At 43.6% G+C, this 19419-nt stretch overlaps 2 long non-coding RNA genes across 4 annotated transcripts; both read right to left on the bottom strand.

The window, feature by feature from the left end:
• Positions 1–1449: 1449 nt before the first annotated feature.
• LOC133206463 (uncharacterized) lies at positions 1450–11427 on the bottom strand. 3 transcript variants are annotated; one of them, XR_009723779.1, is made up of 4 exons: positions 8136–10466; positions 5795–5809; positions 1931–3123; positions 1450–1467 (listed from the first exon to the last, which is right to left on the bottom strand). It is a non-coding gene; the product is annotated as an uncharacterized LOC133206463 (long non-coding RNA). The 3 variants fall into 3 exon arrangements; XR_009723780.1 differs by lacking the exon at positions 1450–1467 and adding an exon at positions 10739–11427 and having other exon boundaries at positions 1826–3123; positions 8136–9828; XR_009723778.1 differs by lacking the exon at positions 1450–1467 and having other exon boundaries at positions 1826–3123.
• Positions 11428–12690: 1263 nt separating this feature from the next.
• On the bottom strand, positions 12691–19092 carry LOC133226569 (uncharacterized). The gene is made up of 3 exons (XR_009729563.1): positions 18896–19092; positions 14198–14232; positions 12691–13071 (listed from the first exon to the last, which is right to left on the bottom strand). It is a non-coding gene; the product is annotated as an uncharacterized LOC133226569 (long non-coding RNA).
• Positions 19093–19419: the final 327 nt, after the last annotated feature.

The following is a 19419-nucleotide window of genomic DNA, read 5'->3' as shown; positions in this document are numbered from 1 at the left end:
CCTAATCACACTCCCTTAATCCCACTTCTCAGAAGTAACATATCTAACTCACACTGTGTCCTTGGGGGAGGATGAAGAAATCCATATGCTATTAAAAATAAAAGGAAGGAAAGAAAGAGAAAAAGAAGGAGAGAAAGGGACTCAGAAAAGGTCCTCAGGGTATTTCCCTAAGTAAGAAAAAAAGCCTGAAAAATGAGAAAGAAAAATAAAAAAGAAATGAACAAAAAGAAAAAATCTCCACACACAGAAAAAAAAACCAACAACCAAAACAAAACAAGGAAACAAGAAAATGCAGAGTGGTTTCACGTGGCGATGGGAAACATCTGGCCAGGTGTTGTAGGGGTTGGTGCAGTCAGAACACAACCGAGCTACTTCAAAGACCTGTAAAAGTCTGTGAGCATCTTTCTATATATTTAAAGTGGTTTTGAATTTGGTCCAGAGGTTCTCAGTTGTCTTGCCCGCCTACAACCACAAAACTGACTTTGCAAACATTTAGGTTTGGTCCTTTCACATGAGTCCTGTCCCCACCCATGTGCTCCAGTGCCCATTCAACCAGGTATTATGAACACGTTCTATTATGCCCGTGGCCTGCCCCACCAGTCTAAACAAATTTATTCACGTGCTTGATGTTTAGCACAATTTTAAGTGCATGGCTGAAGCAGAAGTTTAAATATCTGTACATTCAGGCCTGAAGACTATGACCTCCTAAAGTTAGTGAGGAAGGCACGTCTATGCAGGGCTCATCTCCATTTTCAAGTAGGCACTGAGATTTAAGAGACTTTCCTGATTTGGGGTGTATGGAGAAGGTTTACAGCTGAGAGCTATGACACAACAGGTCCTAGCTAAAAGACAAGTCCAGAGCAAGCTTTTAGAGCTTGGTTTTCACCATCTACTATCCTGATGAGGATGTACAAGCTTCTCTATACAACAGTGACACCCCTGAGAGTGATTGGATATGCACAGTGAGCAATTCTTTGTGGCAGAGATGTTTTGGCCCAGTTCCTGAGTTCAAAAACAAGTGAGAAACAAATACAAAAGTAGGAGTGAGATGTTAGAAAGATGACTTTGTTGTCCTAAGACAACACTGAACTACCATCATAGTATTCGCCGCCTTCATCAGCTGCAGGTTGAAGGATAAAAGCAAAAGAGAAGAAGTACAATAGTGAATCCATGACAAGCACTGTTCTCCTAAGAGCAACTGTCCCCACTCCCTCCCTTCTATGCTGGGAACTTTGGACTCTCTGGAGATTGAACAAGAAGAAAGAAGACCTTTTTGGTGGTTCAATTTGGCAAACATGCAGGCCTTTTCTCCATGTTCATCCAGAGCCATCTGAAGAGATCATTTCCCTCCCATGTTATCTTTGTTCTTGAACAAGGTCAGTGTTTTTAACACTGCTTCCCCAGCACTGAAAGAGAAAAAGGATGAGAGCCTGTAGGTGCATCACATACCTTCTTCAGGGGCTTCTTCTGCTGGTGTCATGGTGAAAGCAGTGATGGAAAGACAGGAAATAGAAAAAAAGAAGAAACAGAAGAGGTATTTAAAGGTCTTGGAAGCCTGAGAAAGAGACCAGGGAATGCATGAAGGGAGGCTGGGGGAATGAAGGAAGAAAAACAAAAAAAGGAATTAGTGAATTAAGGCAGAGAGAAAAGATCTGGAGAGTCTGTCAGGAGTTAAAAATGCTGTAAGGTTAAAATAGCAGTAAGCATGGAGATTAACGGAGAAAAGGGCTGCAAGTGATCACTGTGGTTAATATTTGTTTTTCTTGGTTTGTTCTCTTCTACCAACCCAGGACTCCTGTTCTCTCTCTCTCTCTCTCTCTCTCTCTCTCTCTCTCTCTCTCACACACACACACACACACACACACACACACACACACACACACACACGTGTTGCAACTAGGTAGAGTAAATCAGAAGTCATGTCACATACCTGGCTCTTGAACTTCAGGTGTGAAGTGTCATGGAACAAGATGCAGTGGAAAATAAGAAAATGAGAACAAGAAAACCATTATTTCACACACCAAAAGAGCTTTTGAGCCAAATGGGAGGAGGAGCAGAGACAAAAAGGGGAGAGGGGAATGAAGTTAATAAGTGAACCTGAAGTAAAATAAATCAATTAAATTTGAAACAGCATATAAACAGAAGTCAGAGCACAGGAAAGGAATTCAGTTATGTAAAACAGGCAGATTTATGAGAATAGTGCATTGCTTAGAAAAAACTTTTGAGCATTATATGACATAAAATACAACCTGAAAGCACGGTGTACCAAGGTTTATCTTGATTTGAAATATGCACATGAACATTGTCAGCACTCTCAAACCGCAATTGGATCCATCCTTTTTTACAGTAGTGTTTCAGTCATTTGAAATAAATACAGCGTGGTTCCAAAACCTACTGAAATGCCTGCTGTAAGTCATCATCAGCATTCAGCTGATTTCCAGAGAAGCTTGGTTCTGTTTTCTAGATCTATGACTCAGGCCATTTTCTTCCTTGAAGACAACTTTGATGTCTGTATAAATGTACTGCTATTCTTCACATCCATTTGTAATGTAGAATTACAAACAGATTACTTCATAGGAAGAAAGGGTTCATTAAAAGTCTGTGCAGGGCTACGTTTCATTCTTCTGTTTTTTTGGCAAAGCAGAAATAAATCAGCAATGTAGATTTACAGGGCAGATTTTGCTTTTCAGCCATATATGGATCACTATTTTGCAAAGCAAGCATAAAAATAGTGAAGAATCTCGCAGTATTTATATTCCCTGTATACAGTCAATAGATTAAACTCTGCCCCAAGATTTGAAACAAAGCTTTCTCATACCACTGTGCAGAATTTAACCCATACCACATAGACACTTTTTTCTGAACTACTCTTTTGTAATAGCATAAGGGTTCCCCTACTGTTTAGTAAAATGTGCATGTAACAGGTGAGTTTCCTCCTCCTTACTGCTGATTACATTTCACTGAGGAACAAAACCCCAAACAAACATTAAACAACCTGAAAGGCATGCAAGTTACAAGCTACCATTAACAGATGGGTTGCCTTGCATTCATTTTCCACACACACTGTCCCAGCAGATGGACACTGGGGAGTTCAGAAGTTAAATCACATACCTGGAGGGGGGGCTTCATTTAGTAGGAAGTATCAGGGAAAAAAACATAGGAAAGGAAGATAAATTAGAAATACGTTATTCAGGAAGGGATCACCTCAAACTTTGGTAAGACAGGGTTGAAGGAGTATCATTTGCAGACTAGGTTATAGGGATAAAGTGTTAACGAGAATGGAAAAGAAGAATAATTACAGTGGGGTGTGGAGCAGAGAGAAAGGGGATGCCATAGAAAAGGAACGTACAGGGAATTTGAATGTTGATGAACTGCAGCAGTTTATATCATGCAAATACATTAAAAGTGGGCAATAATGGTAATACTGGTGACCTGGAAGGTTGAAAGAAAACGTACCCAAGAAGGGAGTTTTAAAAGTGTGTAGCAAAACCTATGTTTCAGCTATGCCCGTGCCCTTTTAGCTATCAGAGCAGGTATGGGGAGATTAGAGATACTGAAGGAAGTACTGGTTTGGATATATCTCTGCATTTGCATGTGAAGCTCTACCATCTAAGAACCTCCACTGTCAGATCTGGAGTTTAGCCGGGTCTGCACAAGGGCTTGTCTCTGCTGCAAAGGTGTAGAAACTGCTTGAGCCTGCATGCCAGGATCCTGCTGCAGGCGATACCTGCAAGTGGAAGCAGCTTGTGTTTCAGCAGCTCAGGTACCTGCTCTGCCCTGGCAGAGTAACAGCCCTAAGAGTTTTCAGGGGCACTAAAATCATAGAATCATAGAGCAGTTAGGGTTGGAAGGGACCTTAAAGATTATCTAGTTCCACTGTTTCTTCTAAGCTTCTTAGAAGGTTACTCTTCAGTTACAAACAATAATTATACTTCCCTATGTAAATTTAAGGGATTTAAATTGGGGAAATAAATGTTAGGGAATCTTAAGAGTGGATTGATTTTTCATGACGGTTTTTCATCAACATCTTTGAATTCCTATGTATTAGATTCATACTAATGCTTCAGATTAATACGTAGGAATTTAGATGTCACGCATGTGCCTTTGGTTAGGTGGAAAATGTCAGCAAAGGAAAATAAAGGAATTAGACCAAGAACAACACAAAAGCAACAACTCTGAACTCCAAAGTCACACCAAAGCTGTGACTTGGAATATGTGTTAGACAAAAGACAGCATGAATAACAGCGAAACTAAATAATCAGTGATATAAAAAGCTGGGACAGTGTCCCTCTGACATAAATGTTTTCTTTTAAGCTTGTTATGTTTACATCTTCTTTATAAACTTTCCTGTTATGCTTTATGTTACAGAGGGAAAAGAAAATATGTAAAGGCTGTAGGTATGGCTTTATTTTTAATCAGATTACATCAGTATGCGGTGTTTTGCACACATTTCAAGCTCATATGTATGTCGAAGCTTGAGACGAACACTCAAGTAGTAAGTAGCAGTGAGTAAGCCGCTCAATAAATAGCAGGGAAAAGAGATACAGAGGCAGACAAAGCAGCTGGGGTGGTAGTAATGACCTGTAACGTGCAAAACAAGGTCAGAAAAAACTTGGGATCAGGTAACAAGAATGAATATGGGTAAAAGGAGGAGAGAAAGGTGTGAAACGAGAAGCAGTGAGAACAGGAAGGAAATGGGAAGCAGCACACAGATTAATGCTGTAGTGTGAAGTCCAGTCATGCAAAAATCAATCAAATGATGGCTTTCACCTCACTCACTCCAACTTCAGATAGCTAAAGTACTGATCTGAACTAAGATGCTGGTCTCCCTCTGTGGACAGCAGAGTGAAATAGCTGGGATGGATAGCTGCTGAGATGTGGCTGCTTTAATAAAGCTACTCCAAATGGCACAGACTCATTCTCAGGGACAGTTCAGAGGGCGCAGCGAGTTCAGTTTCTGCTTTCCCAAATAATAAACATTGTAACGTTCCTGTGTGCAGTGTGAGGATGGCTGAGTCCAGTCAGTGGCTATTATTACAGCTTATACGTTGAGATATGTGTTTACAAAGGTGTTATTACAGTTTTCATGCAACAGTTAGCTCTTATCCTCATTATTACGCATCACATAGCAGAGGAAATTATTACTGGTGGAAGGTGTAAGGAAGCTGCAAGTTACAGTTTATCATTAATATTTGATTTTCGTCTCTTTTCTTCCACCATCTTTGAATTCCTGAGTATAATATTAGAGTTACTGGTATCATTTCCAATAGAATTTACAGTTTCAATTAAATTTCATTATTTCAAAGCTCATGTAGATTTAGCTAAGATTTTGGTTAAAAAACAGAAGCAGTTTCATAACCATAAAAGGTTTCACAGATATTAACATCTCTAGAACAAAACCTTTCCATTTTTTGCTTGGTGACAATCTCTCGTTCCAGATTTATTCTTGCATTACACTATATATACCCTGCATTATCCATAAAGTAGTGCTTCAGAAGCATCTAAGATAGAATTTTCATTTCAGAATTTGGAAGTCTTCCATAAAGGAAAGAAGGGGGAGGGAAGCTGGAACAAAATGTTTTGTTTTGAGAAAATAAAAAAAAGAAAAGAATTGTTTTGAATAGCTGCCAAACATGGCATTCATCCTTTTTTGTTGCTGCTGTTGTTTGTTTGAAAAGTTTTCATTTTGTCCCAATTCAGAACATGACCCAATTGTGAAATTGCCAAGCACAACTGAATTGCCAGCACACAATAACCCTTCAGATTGATGCAGAGGAATTCAGAAGTCACATACCTGGTTCATGGACTTCTTTAAGAGGGAAGTAGCAGGGAAGGAAATGCAAAGAAAGATAAGAGAATTAGAGCAAGAAACAAAGGATGATTAAAAAACACCTTACACTTTTTTTTTTTTAGCCAAGGTGGAAGGGTTAAAGGGATAGAAAAACATTAATAAAATTAAAAGATAAATCGAGGACAAATAGGGATGTCAGTTAGTCACGGAGAGGAAGGACAAGGAGATGTTGAAAGATAAAAGATACAGATGACTAACATATATTCATAATGTTATAAGTCAAGTACCATTGGCAGCCTGTGTTTGGCATAAATATTTACTTGTATTTAAATCCAGTCCATTACCCATAGGTTTGAATGTGCAAAATGTGTATAGACAGCCTGTTCTTATTCATGTGCATACAAATCCCAGCCTCTGCGGAAATCAATGGGCTCAGAGGAGCTCGCATTGATTTCCTTAGTGCCCAGGATTTCACCACTGGTGTGTAGCACCGTTCACCAATGTGGGAAGGTAAGTACAAGCATGTTACTGCTCTCTGACCTGCAGGATAAAGTCTCTGATGAAAGCCTAGCTGGACATGCAGAGAGGGGAGCAGAAGGACAATTGAAAGTTAAAGCGTTTGAACATGGTAAAAGGGGTTGGGCTGGCAGGCTGATGCTTTCATAAGTATGACTTATTATTTTGCTGATCACACAGACTGTCATATCAGATCTGGACTTCAATTCACATTATAAAATCAAGCAGCAATGTAACCCTGCTACCCCGGTTTTGCATAATGCACATTAACAGAGAAAAATACCAATATTTATGGCAAAAGCATGCAACTCCATTTTTGTTCTGAATAGGCATTTTCTGCAAATATGCTACAACTAAAACGTTTACACTCAATCTAATTCTTAGCCCAACAGAAAAACTAGGTATGCGTTGGTGTCACTTGTTGCTTGCAACTTCAGATGTAAGTGTCTCCACATCCACATACATTGCTGCAAAAGCGGGCTTTGTCCCTGCACAGTGGTGGGGGAACAGGAGGAAGAGGTGCGCGCAACGAAGGGACATAGTATTGCCACAGGGCACGGCTGTCCCACCTCCAGCCCTGGTGCATGGTAGTAGTTTCAGGAACCCTGTCCCCATACCAACTGGTATCTGTACTGATAGCCTGGTTAGAGACATCGGACTGCTGGGAAATATATACACAATGCCCAGCTTGTGCCTTGGGCATTGTTTCCAGAGCAGTGGTTAATAGTTATTACTCATCATGCTTTTTATCCTACAAGTGCGAAGCAGCTGTCAGCAAGCTTGCGGAGGATATTTTTGCATCCTCTCCTCTTCAACCACCTCCAGACAGAAACAGAGGAATTTGCAAGTCATGGCAGCACATATCTTCCTCATGAGCTTTACTGGGTGGGAAGAGTCACAGAGCAAGATGCAAAGGAAGACAAGAGTGTTAGAAATGTCAGAACAACTTTTCAGTCACATAAAATGGAGGGGGAGGAAAAGCCTAAGAATACATTGCAAGGAAATAAGATTAATATGGATATGAAAAGCACTACTGGAAAAATGGCACAAGTGGTCTGAGAAATTAAACACATAAAGCTGATTTAAGTGGCCATATCAGATGACATTTGTCCTATATGCACATCCCACAATCCTGCATAAAGCCCAGAGCAGCATGCTGTTTCACAACCCTGATGCTTGCCCAAGTGGATTTACAACCTGAAGGCATCAGGATTTTAGTGGCACGTGGCTGCACATACAGCCGTGTATTCAACCACAGTGAAACAATGGTCAAGAAACTCCATTGCATGAAGAAAAAAACCTGTCTTCAGTCATTTGCAAAGCTCAGGCACCAAAATTATTACCAGTTGCTTTGTATAACAGAGTTAAAGCTGAACAAAGAGGCAGGTGGAAGGGCTATCATAAGAACACAGCCCAGCAAAGGAGAACAAATCCTCACTGCGGCTGCAGTGTCAGCAGCTGCTGTAGCAGCAGACCAATTGTGGGCACATCTGCACATCATCCAGAGACCTGATCCACCCCAAATGGTCCAGAATAAGTCACCTAGTGTGGCCCAATCTTTCTCAGAGTGAAGGCCTTTTCCATCTTTTAAGAGATTTACATTTTGCAGCAGTTTCCATACTTCTGTGTTTTTTAATTACCATATAGCATTGCCAGCCAGTGCATTTAGTGTTAGAACATGAAGGAAAGGAGTACAACAAACAAAATAAGTTTTATTCTATATTAATATTCCTATCTTTATCTCCTGTTTCCTTTTACCATCTTATGGCTTATTGGCTAAACCAGAGCTTACTCTGAAAGATGTGAATTCAGGAGTCATGTCACATACCTTCCTCCTGAGCTTCTTTAGTGGGAAAAGCCACAAGGCAGGATGCAAAGGAACATTAGGAGAAATACATTATTACATGAACTGATATTACACAGGCTGAAAACCCTGTTAAGCAAGAGGGACAAGTTCTGTCCCACTAAATGAGGCACTAATGGCCAGGAGGGGAGGGAATCTGAGGCACATGAGGTTGGGAAACAACTTGAGCATGGGAAGGGAAGAGGCAAAAACGTATCAGAGAGGGAAAATCTCACAGTAAGCTCAAACATCACATGCTGAAATTTCTCTCTAATTGTAGTTTTAGAGGAACAACCTCCTGCCATTGCCAGGATGGGCTTTACGGCAAGCTCTGTGCAGAGCAGGAGGGATAGAGAGGCTGCATTACCACCTAGCTAACATCTGTCAGACCTTGCACTGAATGAGAGCATTCCTGGTTGTTAGCCTGTGGCAGAGCTAGTCACAGAGGAGAGGTGGAAAGAAAAGACAACAGGAGCGATAAGGCAAAGCAACCGAGTTCTGCTTCTCTTGTACCACCCTTGAATCCCCGCCACCACCAAGGAGATGGAAGGGAGCAATTTGGAAGTTGATGGCACGTACCTGCTTCTTGAGCTTCATAAGGTGGGACATGACAGGGAGCAAGAGCAATGAGATGGAAAACAAGAACAGTTAGATTAAAGAGTGTGTGAGTGCAACAGGGTGTCTAAAAATAAACTGCATGGGGTATGGAATAGAGGAGGAGATGAAATGGAGACAGGCAAGCAAAGCTCACACAGGTAAAGAAATGTAAAACCTTCACGATGTGGATGCTGTAAAAACCCTGCAAACTGCTCAGGGTGGGTCTCCCATGGCATTATAAACAGGTTTACCCTTTTTTCAAATGCCCATAGCTCAAAGCTTTGCAAATGCAGAACCAACACACCCTTTGGCTCCTCATACCTGGAGCACCACATCCTGAACCTCTCAAATGCAAAGGGTGGGTTTTTGTTCCAGCCCTTCTTCTGCCCTCTCTGTCCCACCTTGCAAATGCTTCATGCAATGTAGGGAGCCAGCTGGGGTTGCTTGCCAGCATCTATATAGATACAATTAATAATATCTGCATTCTACAGGATTATTATTTATGTTATAAATAATATTATATATATTATGATATATTATAGTCTATAAACTTATAATATATACAATGTACTATATATAATATTACATATTATAGAATATGTACTATGTGACATATGGCTACACACATACCTTACCACAGATGGATTTTGATTTCAAAATCCATCCAATCATTATCTGCCAAGCTACATATGAGAAACCAGTTGATACCTGATAGAAACCTCTCTAGGCAGACCTCAGTTATTCCACAGCAGGCATTGCCAATACCCAGGGCTATAAATCAGCCTTGGAGTCTGCTGTGGCTTGAATGAAGGGATGGTATCTGCATTTCCTCTGCTGTTCCCTCCCCAAAACCAGAGTATGGATGTCCGCACAGGTATGCTCCGCAAGGATATGGGGCACCCTCAATGAAACTTCTGCAAGGGACAAGAAAAGCCCTCTGCCTGTAGGTCATCTGTCACAGCATCTTTGTCTTGCTTTCTTCTACCACCTTGCAAAATCAAGGCGTACATCAGCACCGAGCCCTGCTGCAGGAAAGAGGGGGGCTGAGAAACGTTTCACATACCTTCTTCTTGAACCTCTTCTGCAGATAGGAAAAGTCACACAGAAAAGGGAATGGGAGAAGAACATTAAAACAAGAAATAGCTTATTGGCACATTCTTGAGGTTTGCAAGGCTTTCAGGCCATTATGGTTAAGAATACACAATGATGAGATTACAGGGTGAGAGAGGATGAAAAATAATATTTTTATGGGCATGTGATGGGGTTATAAATGTTACTGAGATATGGGAACATGACCACAAATGAAAACCACATTAAAAAAGGCATTCACTATTTTATTCTTTATTAGAGCTGGGTAAAATTTCCTAAAACTGACTTTTGGTGAATTTTTAACCAAAATAAAATTTCTGTATTTCTTCTAGTTTACTTTTCCCCCCCCCCTCAAACGGCAAAAACTTTTCACCAACACTTATTAATTTTTGACATTTCAAAGAAATTAATTCCTGATTTTCAACAGATGGCTATAAACTTCACAGGATTTCCCCCTCCTTTTTAAAAACATAAGCTTTCAGAAAGAAAGGGGGAGCCTTGACACTGTTGAGACAAAATTGTCAAGCAATTAATTAAAATGGTAGACCAAAACAAATAACTTATATTTGTTTCCATATACACAAATACACATAGATTGTATATATATTGTATATATGTGTGTATTATATACTTTTTTTCATATAGATGTGTATTTTATTTCTTACACATATGTATATCTAACTGTTTTGGGTTTAATTTTTAGACAAAAAAAAAAAAAAACACCAAAAAACAGGCCCAATTTCCTACCAGCTCAATAAGTGACATCAATGTCCATCATTGCATTGATGTCTGTGGCTTGGGACCAAGTCCTGGCCACTAGGTGTGAACCATTTGATCTGTATTTCCTCACACATATTCTTCCTCCACACTGAGAGAGAAAGAAAGGAAGCCATGCCACATACCTTCTTCCTGAGCTTCAGGTGGCAAGTGTCATGGAACAAGAAGCAACAGCAAGCAAGAAAATGAAAACAGAAAACTGTTAGAAGCTGGCATTGGGGTGAGCCGAGGCCTGGAGAAAAAAGTGGTTAGAAAGTGATGGAGAAAAGTTATATGGAAAGGAAGTAGATGACTTTGGAAGAGAATGCAAAGGTCACACAAGAGTGAGGAGCCAGAAGATAACACCTCAGAGGAGATAGTCATGCAGATTAAAGGAATAGGAAGTCACCTGCCTATTAATTTCACATTAATCATTAAATTCTTGAAACCCAAAAGTAGACAGTTAGGGAAGAAAGGAGAAAGGCAAGAAATGCTTCTCCTTTAATGAAGGCTTGTCTGTAGGACCATCACCCTTTGCTTACTCTTTGGATATTTGACAAGGCATGAAGGATGGAGCATGAATAGCGCCTTCACGTCCCTGGCTCTGCCTCTCCAGGCAGGACTAGACATACGGTGATGACCAAAGGCAGCTCTACAGGCCATTTAACAACTCTGCTTTCTTTCAGTTTTCTTCTGAGCCCTTGACCCCCTTAGAACCCATGATGGGGAATTAGAGACATAAGGATAATGTACGTTACGGTAGGAACTACGCTCAGCATTGCCACGGCCACACCTCCGTTCCTGCTACTGATGGGCACTGGCCAGTTGCAGCAATCTGGGGGAATCCATGGAAAAAAACCAAACCAAAACAAAACAAAACAAAAAAGGCATCTGTGTGTAAAATCCCCTATAGGGCCATTTCTACCCAGGGACATGTCTCTGCCTCAGAACTGGTCTCACACCCTCCACATGCAAATATTTTACCTCCTAGTAAAGGGTCTTGCTCTTGACCCCTTAGCAGATGTCTTGGACACTAAGGGCAGATCCTGGGAAGCAGCCCCAGAGTTTGTCCCCTGGTCCCAGACACCCTGAAAAAATGCAGGATGACAACTGGCAGCTACACTGTCAAAAGTGCCCAGCAAAGACAGCGATACATCTCCATATCTTCCTCTCCCTGCTGCCTACAAAAGGTGAAACAACTCAGGTGAGAAAGGCTTTTCATGCTCCATCTTTCCAGATTGGCTCTAGCAGCTTGTCAAATCACCTTTTGCCAGCCAAAGGCACGTTAAAAAACTTCATCTTTGTCAGTCAGTTCTCTGCCTCACCTCTTCCATCCATAGCAGCACCCTGTCAGGTGCACCTCGGGAGTTGATTGACCTGCTCTTCTCTTCAGTTTCAATATCTAAACTCAGTCTGTGGACATTGCCAAAGTGAGAGTGGCAGGATTTCAATGATGATATGTTGTGTGGGCTCTGTGCTAATCCCTGCTCTAAAAGTTTATGGGCAGGTTAGCTCCCAGGTTTACAACCATCCCTATGGCTCACAGAAATGCCATAATGGGAAGGCTCTGCACATCACAGCCCAAACCTAGCTGGTTTTATAATTTCTGACCGATTTACTGATCAAGTCTTTCAGATCACCTTTAGCAGCGAACACCAAAGAGAAGGGTGAAATACAGACAAGGAAAAAGCAGGACCAAGAATCAAAGAAAGATAAATCACGTTCCAAGGGTTTTTGTTACCTTCTTCTTCATACTCCTCTGCATTGAAATAGGGGAAGGAAAAAAAGAGCAGACAAATCAAGCATCATCCTTGACAGATTGGTAAGATGTTACCCGTGGTCTTTAAGAGGCCATTTGCAAGTTACCAAGTGAAATAGCAAGTAAAATGACTTTGAGAGAAAGAGGAGGTACAAAAAGGGGAGGAGGGCTGTATTGTACTGAATTTTTTCTTGGGCGAGGGGAGCTCAAGTGTACACACACCTTAGAAGGATAAAAGTGTCAGAGAAGGCCTCAAGGTAAAAGAAAAAACAGCGAAAAAAGCCCCATATATGTTTCTATGCGTATTGCTTGTATATATTGGTATATTGGGGGGGGGGGGGGGGGGTACGTTTTAAAACAGAAAATACTGCGCATACAAGAGCCTCAAAACGAATTGCCAGCAGATGGCAGTGCCCCTACGAAAAATAGCAGCGTCCCCTGCAAACAGGGCATCAGTGCGGGGCTGAAACCCCGAGGGCTGCCTGCAGCACAAAGACAGACAAGACTTCCTGTGCTACAAGGGGTGTGAAATCACCAGAAGCTGGTGATAGACAAACATACAGAGAGAAAAGAAAACTCTGATTTGCCTAACCGTGGTGAGACGTCTTGTTAAAATCTCAACAGTGGGCAGAAAGGAGAAGATGGACACGGCCAGCAAATGCTGAAGGCTTGCATGGAAGCAATTAGAGACAGAATTAAGACTTACCCTCTCCTTGCTCCCTGTGAGAGAGGGAAAAAAAGGTTATTGAAACTACATAAATATTTCTTCCACTCCATATTGGTGCCAAGCTTTAAACCGTATATATGCTGAAGCAACCCAATGCACTGTTGTTTGAAGTCTGTTTCTTCTTTCCCCCATTCTCCCCCTGCTCTCCCAGGAGCCATTTGGTTTTAAAAGTAGTAAAGTGACTGGGTTTGGGTTTTATTTGAAATAGCGTTCCCAATTCTGAAGGTATGTATGGTTCTATATCCGGGAACAATCTTACCACCACAGATCTACAACATGATACCCACATCTGAGCACTGTGCAGGGACTGATGAAGCTGGACCTCAGCCCTGCTGTGCCGGGCAAGCCAGCCTGCAGCTGATGGCCCACACCAACCCAGACGTGCTACAATGCTTCATGAACCCCGAGGCTGTCTAATAAAAATTTGGCATAAACCATTTGCTGCTCAGTGTTCATCCTGTGGCTGGTCCAAAACCAGTCTTGTGGTCTGTTCCCATTCCTTGCCCCTACTTGCCAGCTTGTCCTGTTTTACCATCACCTTGCAATAAACCCAAACCCCAGAGCAGCCCAGGGGCCAGACCCTGAATGAAGGATGTGTTAGAGATTGCCCGAAAAAGGTGCCAAACCTCATCTTTGGAATTCGTTTTTGAGAGCAGGCTGTACAAAATGACACAGGTTGAGCTGAGTTGAGAGGAGGAGGCTTAGTGACCACTGCAAGTCTGCCCATGATCCCATGATTGTCCTGAATCTCCCCCCTGTACCTACTGATGCATAAATGTCCAATGTCCCCTTTGGGTTTCGTTATGTTACTCTAGATTTGTTAAACCAGAGCAGAAAGCGGCTCCTCCACCACACTGTTTTATTTCCCTTCTCCAGGTAAGGCCACAGGCTGAGCTGTGTAGAAGTATTTGGAGGATGTCCTGTGTTAAACAGGGAGAGTAACAGGTGAACTTTGATGGACCCTTTGACACTTAAAGCCAAGACATCCCTTTCCCATTTCCTCAGGGGGCTTTGGGCTGTGCACAGGGTGGAACCCAGGCTCTCCTCCCCACAGGCATGCCCTCACTGCTGCATGGAGCCAAGCTGAACAGACATGCAGGCAGCTTTCTCTCTACTTACACTTCCTCAGTATCAGACATGTTGGCAATGAGTTTCTAGACAAAAGATAAAGAGGAAAGAAAGAAGTGTTATTAGTGAGAGCATCTCCTAAAAAAATGCCAAGGCAGGAGCAGATGGGTTGATATTTGAGGGCAAAAAAATCCCAGGCACCTGCTTTCCCACACAGCAGCCAATCCCCTACCAACACTGCCATTTTGGGAGCAGCACAGACCTTTGTCAGCCAGGTCAGAGAAGAGGAAAGACATGCCCTGTCAACCCAATAGCTTCCCACAGGCAGGCCCAGGGCAAACCTGGTCCTGGCTTTAAGTAACAAAACATCCAGAGCTCAGGAGATGGGCACAGACCAGGGTGTCCTCTTGCACCCATCCGACATTTCCATCACTCCAGTAAGAACAGACAGGTTTTTCCTTCTTCTACGCTTCCACGAGTGGGAAGGTGCCAGCTCCGAAGCATCAGTCAGAGCCAAAAAGAAAATAACTAAAACTACCAATATACCCACATAACTACTTATTTGTCAGCACCCAGAAGTGTGTTTGGTTTATACAGCTGATGAATGAATGAACAATTAGCTGTTAATTAGCTTAAGATGAAAACTTGCCAAATGCCTGGATAGGCAATTCACATTGGTATAACCAGCTGCGCTTATTGCAACCAATCCTTGCACTGGGGGCCAGAAGTGAACTGATCCATGGTGCTGTTGTGGCTTGCATTTCTGTGCTGCCTGAGTCAGGGCTGCGTGCAGACCACTACCCATGGAGAGCTACAGCATGGAAGGAACCCCAGCTGGAGTCAGAAGGAGCAGCATTGCTATGCAAAGCATCATGGTAATATCAGTCTACACTGGGTTCAGTGCAGACTGTGATATCGGTGCGATGTTGTGATGGCAGTGGTGCAACACTGTGGTTCTGCCCTGAGGCTAAGGGAGGAGGTGGGGAAGGGCCCCTCAAAACTTCCTCCAAATCCACAGCAGGTCTTAAATTAGAAAGCCAGGCTCCTCCTCATTGGGAAACCCAAACTGTGACTTTCATGACTTGATTACTCAGCTGATATATGAGAGATGTCTTGAAGGAGCAGGTGGGCTGACTTATGTTCAAAAGGAACAACTGCAGCTTGGCAGCTTTCTATTTCAGAGGAAGGCAGTAATCCCTTAGGCTCCAACCCTGCCCTATAAGGGATTCTCTCCCTTCCCCAGCAGTGACCCTGGGCACCCATATATTAACACCAACAGGATTTTAAACCCCCTTATTCTAAGCAGCGCTAACCAGCTCGCATTTTTTTTTCTTCTAGTTCCTTATTTCTATCTGAAATTCAGCATTGCCCTGAAAGTAGTGCCAGCAATGGCTGTGCTATGACCCAGTCTGAGCAGCTTGATGGAGGATGACATACTGCAAGGACACATGAGATTTGGGTTCAATGATCTCTTGGTCCCAGGCTGCTTTTAACTTGGTAGCTGTGATTGCCCACTCCTCAAGTGCAACAGCCAGTGTAACAGGACTACTTTGGGTACTCTAAACCAAAGAGGCAAGAGGAATCTGGGAGGAACTTTGTGTTTGGGAGGAATTTCAGCTCTGCAGAAGGCTTTTCTGCTACATCAGTTCCTGCTGCACTGATTCCTGCTGCTTCTCCTGTTACTTATTTGAATGCTACACCACCTCTGATCTCTATCCCTTGGTCTTTTTATCTAGATCATCCAATCTTCCAGATAAAGACTTCCACTGGCTATTTGCAGAGCAGCTAGCAGGTCTGCAATCTCATTTCAGCCTACAAAAATTATTCAATCTATTAGTAATACATGTAGTAACATATCATGTTGGTTTATGCAGTGGGATAGCAGAGCTTCCGCTGGAAAAATCATGGAGAGGGACCTGCCAGATGCCCAGCTGCTGGCTTCTTCCAAAATGTGCGATCTGTAAAGACTCAAGGCAATGGCCAATCCTCCCATAGATTCTGCCTTTAATTTGTAAATTCAGATTTCTTTCTTGCCAAGGTGGAGGGGAAAAAGAGGACTTTTAAAGACCACTGGGCTAAACTCTTCTTCCTTCGCACTCCAGTGAGAAGTAATACTGCTCAATGGTGGAGAAGAAATCAGCTCAAGAGCCCTGCGTATGCACAGAGAGAACAAATGTCTGCTCGATGTCTGTTTGGTGTAGGGTAGGCACATAACGCAGTGTATGCTGTTCTTTCCAAGGCAATTGAAGTCAATGGGAGTCTTTGCAATCAGGCTTTCCATTAACAGTTATTGGAATGAGCTCATCTAGTCTCCAATTTAGCTCTAAGGAGATCTTGCCGACGGCTGCCACATTGGCTGTTCCTCTACACCCTTCCATATTTGTTAATCCAAGCGCTGCAAATGCGAATGGGATTTTGCATGGCATCTGTCTGCATGCTATAAAAGCCAAGTGCGAATGCCAGCATCCCTGACACCATAAGACCCCAACCCTGAGGGGGTTTCTGGGCCCCGGATAAAATGAATTAATAACAAGTGCATTGGCAGACTTTGTGCAGAGACAAACCAGACAGAAACCCCCAGGCTAGGATAAGGGGGACAAAAAAATCAGGGGGACGTGGAGATTTCAGCCTTGCAAGGGCCAAACATTCAGCCAAGTTCAGTCACTTCATTAGGAGGAGCTGGCATTTAAGGCTGTAGCTGACTGCCACTGCCCTGGCTGGAAAGCCAAGAAGGTCTCACATCAAGGAGAACAAGGTGTCTGTGCACTTTGTAGCATTCAAAAGCCATCTGGTCCCTCAAAGCCAGGGGCAAAACACAGACCATCATAGCAACAGCCACCCGAGATGAGAGAAAGGCCATTGGATGCCCAGCACTGTCCACGTAGCGAAATCTGTCACCAAAGCAGCCAACAAAACCAAACTATATTTACATCCACAAGGCAATAAAGCAAGCAATCTGCTCAGAATGGTGTTTTTTGCAGTTCGGATTAAGTTCACTGAAGGCAACAGAAAGTGTCCAGCTGGCTCGAGATTACCCTTCTGTGGAAATTACTTTACACACAGCGAATGCAGCCTCAGATTAAGGCTGTTAGCACCTTAAGGCAACAACTGGGCTTTGTTTGTACGGTGCCAGAAAAATGGGATCTGGTCTTGACTGAGGCTTAAGGATGTAATAAAACCAATTACTTAATACTGCCAACCATTTGGAAGGAAATCAAAACACATAGGAAAGTTTCACCAGACCAAAAACTTCCTGCCTGCTCCCACCCTCAAAGGTGAAATCGAAGGTTATTTCCTGCATTTGGTGCAAACTAAGCAGGTCACGTCTGGAAGGACAAATACCCCAGTCTTCATCAGTCCCAGGTAGGCAGGAATGCCATGTCCCTTTTGGCCCCAAATGCTCCTGTCCTTGGCTGCAAGAGCAGAGCCAGCACATCCCAAGAAGCCTCTTAGCAGCTGAGAATGCACCAGGGAGGGGGAATGGGCTGCCTTGCACCTCGAGGCCATCCCTGGAAATAACCCGCCCATCAATCATCCATTCCCAAGCCAGGCCATACAAGGGAGGCAAGGTAGCAAGAGGCATATGGAAAGGGGGGAGGACAAAAGCAGCCATGCATGGTCAATGGGACCCGGCAGGGACAGCTATCAGGCAAGGACTAGGGGCATGGTCCACTAGGCACCACATGTCCATGCTTTCCCAGCAGGAGCCTCTGCAAACCCACTGCATCTACTTTTTTACATACATGTATATACACTAAAAAATAGATGCTCTGTATATCTATTAAATATATATATACTTTTCTATATATAAAGTATAAACATATACCTTTTAAAACCTATATTTCTTCTATCCTTCTGCCTCCACCCTTTGTTTCTGAACTGCACAGCACTTTCCAGCAGAAAGTGTTTCTCTCCCCATGGGCTGGAAAGTGAAGCACCCACTGCAGTGCTGATGCTGAAACAGGGTAGCAGAACCCAAGTACTGCTTCAAGCTCCACTGACACATAGCAAAATCCTGATTCCCTGCCCCAAAATGTGCCTTTTATCCTTGTCTTTGGTGTGTTACAATTTGGCTGATCCCTGCATGGGGCTTGCTAGGAGCAAGGCTGAGATATGCCCCCAAGGAGGGGGGAGTCCGCCATACCAATTGCAGGGGTTTGAAGCCATGCATACAGGGAGCATCCCATCACCACTCTGAATTAACCCCATCCTCCTGCCCCTCCATAAGCACAAGGAGGTTCTCTCCTAGTTTTCAGTTTTCTTATTTTCCATGAGATGTGACAGTTTTCCATGACCACATCTGTGTTCCTCAGGTCTCCCTCTGGCCCCACACCGCACAGTCCTCCTCGCCTGCCAGCAGCTCCCCAACAGTCCTGTCCTGCCTCCCTCCCACCTCAGCCATCCTTTTCTCTGGGTGACAGGGAGGGAAGGTCAGCGCTTCCCTCCTGCTACTGAAGGGAGTTTTGCCAAGTGCCCCAAGAGATGCCATGTCATTCCCAGCCCCACACTTCGGTTTTGGAAGGGATTTTTCTCCTACCGCTGACCCTTGAGATTTCAGAGCACCTGGGTCTCTGCAGGTGACACGATCATCATGCAGTGCCTAACCAAAGCCAGGAAGTAAAAGTGCCTTTTCCTTAGGATCTCCTGCCAGATCCCAGATCCTGTGGACCCCAACCCTCCCCTGATGCTTCTCCATTCAAACCAAGACCCAACCCCTTTGCAGCATCCCTTGCTGTGGCTCCTGCTTACCTGGGAGGAACAGAGAGTAGCACCGAGCCCCCTGCTGAAGGGGACAGGCAGGCTGGGATCTGCGAGCCTCCCAAGGTGGAGCAGCTCTCAACTTATAGTGACATTTGATCGTATGGGGGAGCCAATTGGCCCCAGGCTCCCTGTGCTGGGCAGGGAAGGGAGCAGGGACAGGGCGGGGGGTTGGAGGGGGAAGTGAGGGAAGGGGATTAAAAGGTCATACCATGTATAGAAGCAGCTGGAGGAACTGCACAGATGAGGCTAAGATGGGAGGGAAACGTTTGGAGGAAAAAGAAAACCCAGCTCCAGGGCTTGTGTTTCTATATTGACAACCTCAGCAGGCAGGCAGACAGAATCTAAAGAGGGGTATCTGAGGCAAAGGCACCTCAGAAACAAACTGTGAGTCCCCTGCAACTCCATGGTGCATGGTCACTGCTTAAACCCTCGTTGTGGTACCCTGGCTCTTGTAATCCCAACACAGAGCAGCAGCCTCTGCTCTCCTGGCTGGGCAGGGGTTCTTCCCTGCT

The sequence above is a fragment of the Neopsephotus bourkii genome, unplaced genomic scaffold (assembly GCF_033783945.1).
Source record: "Neopsephotus bourkii isolate Nb327-2 ecotype Australia unplaced genomic scaffold, CSIRO-AGI_Nbou_v1 NB_1792, whole genome shotgun sequence".
NCBI classification, from domain to species: Eukaryota; Metazoa; Chordata; class Aves; order Psittaciformes; family Psittacidae; genus Neopsephotus; species Neopsephotus bourkii.
The sequence above is the reverse complement of the archived record's forward strand: the minus strand, read 5'-3'. Positions and strand labels throughout refer to the sequence as shown.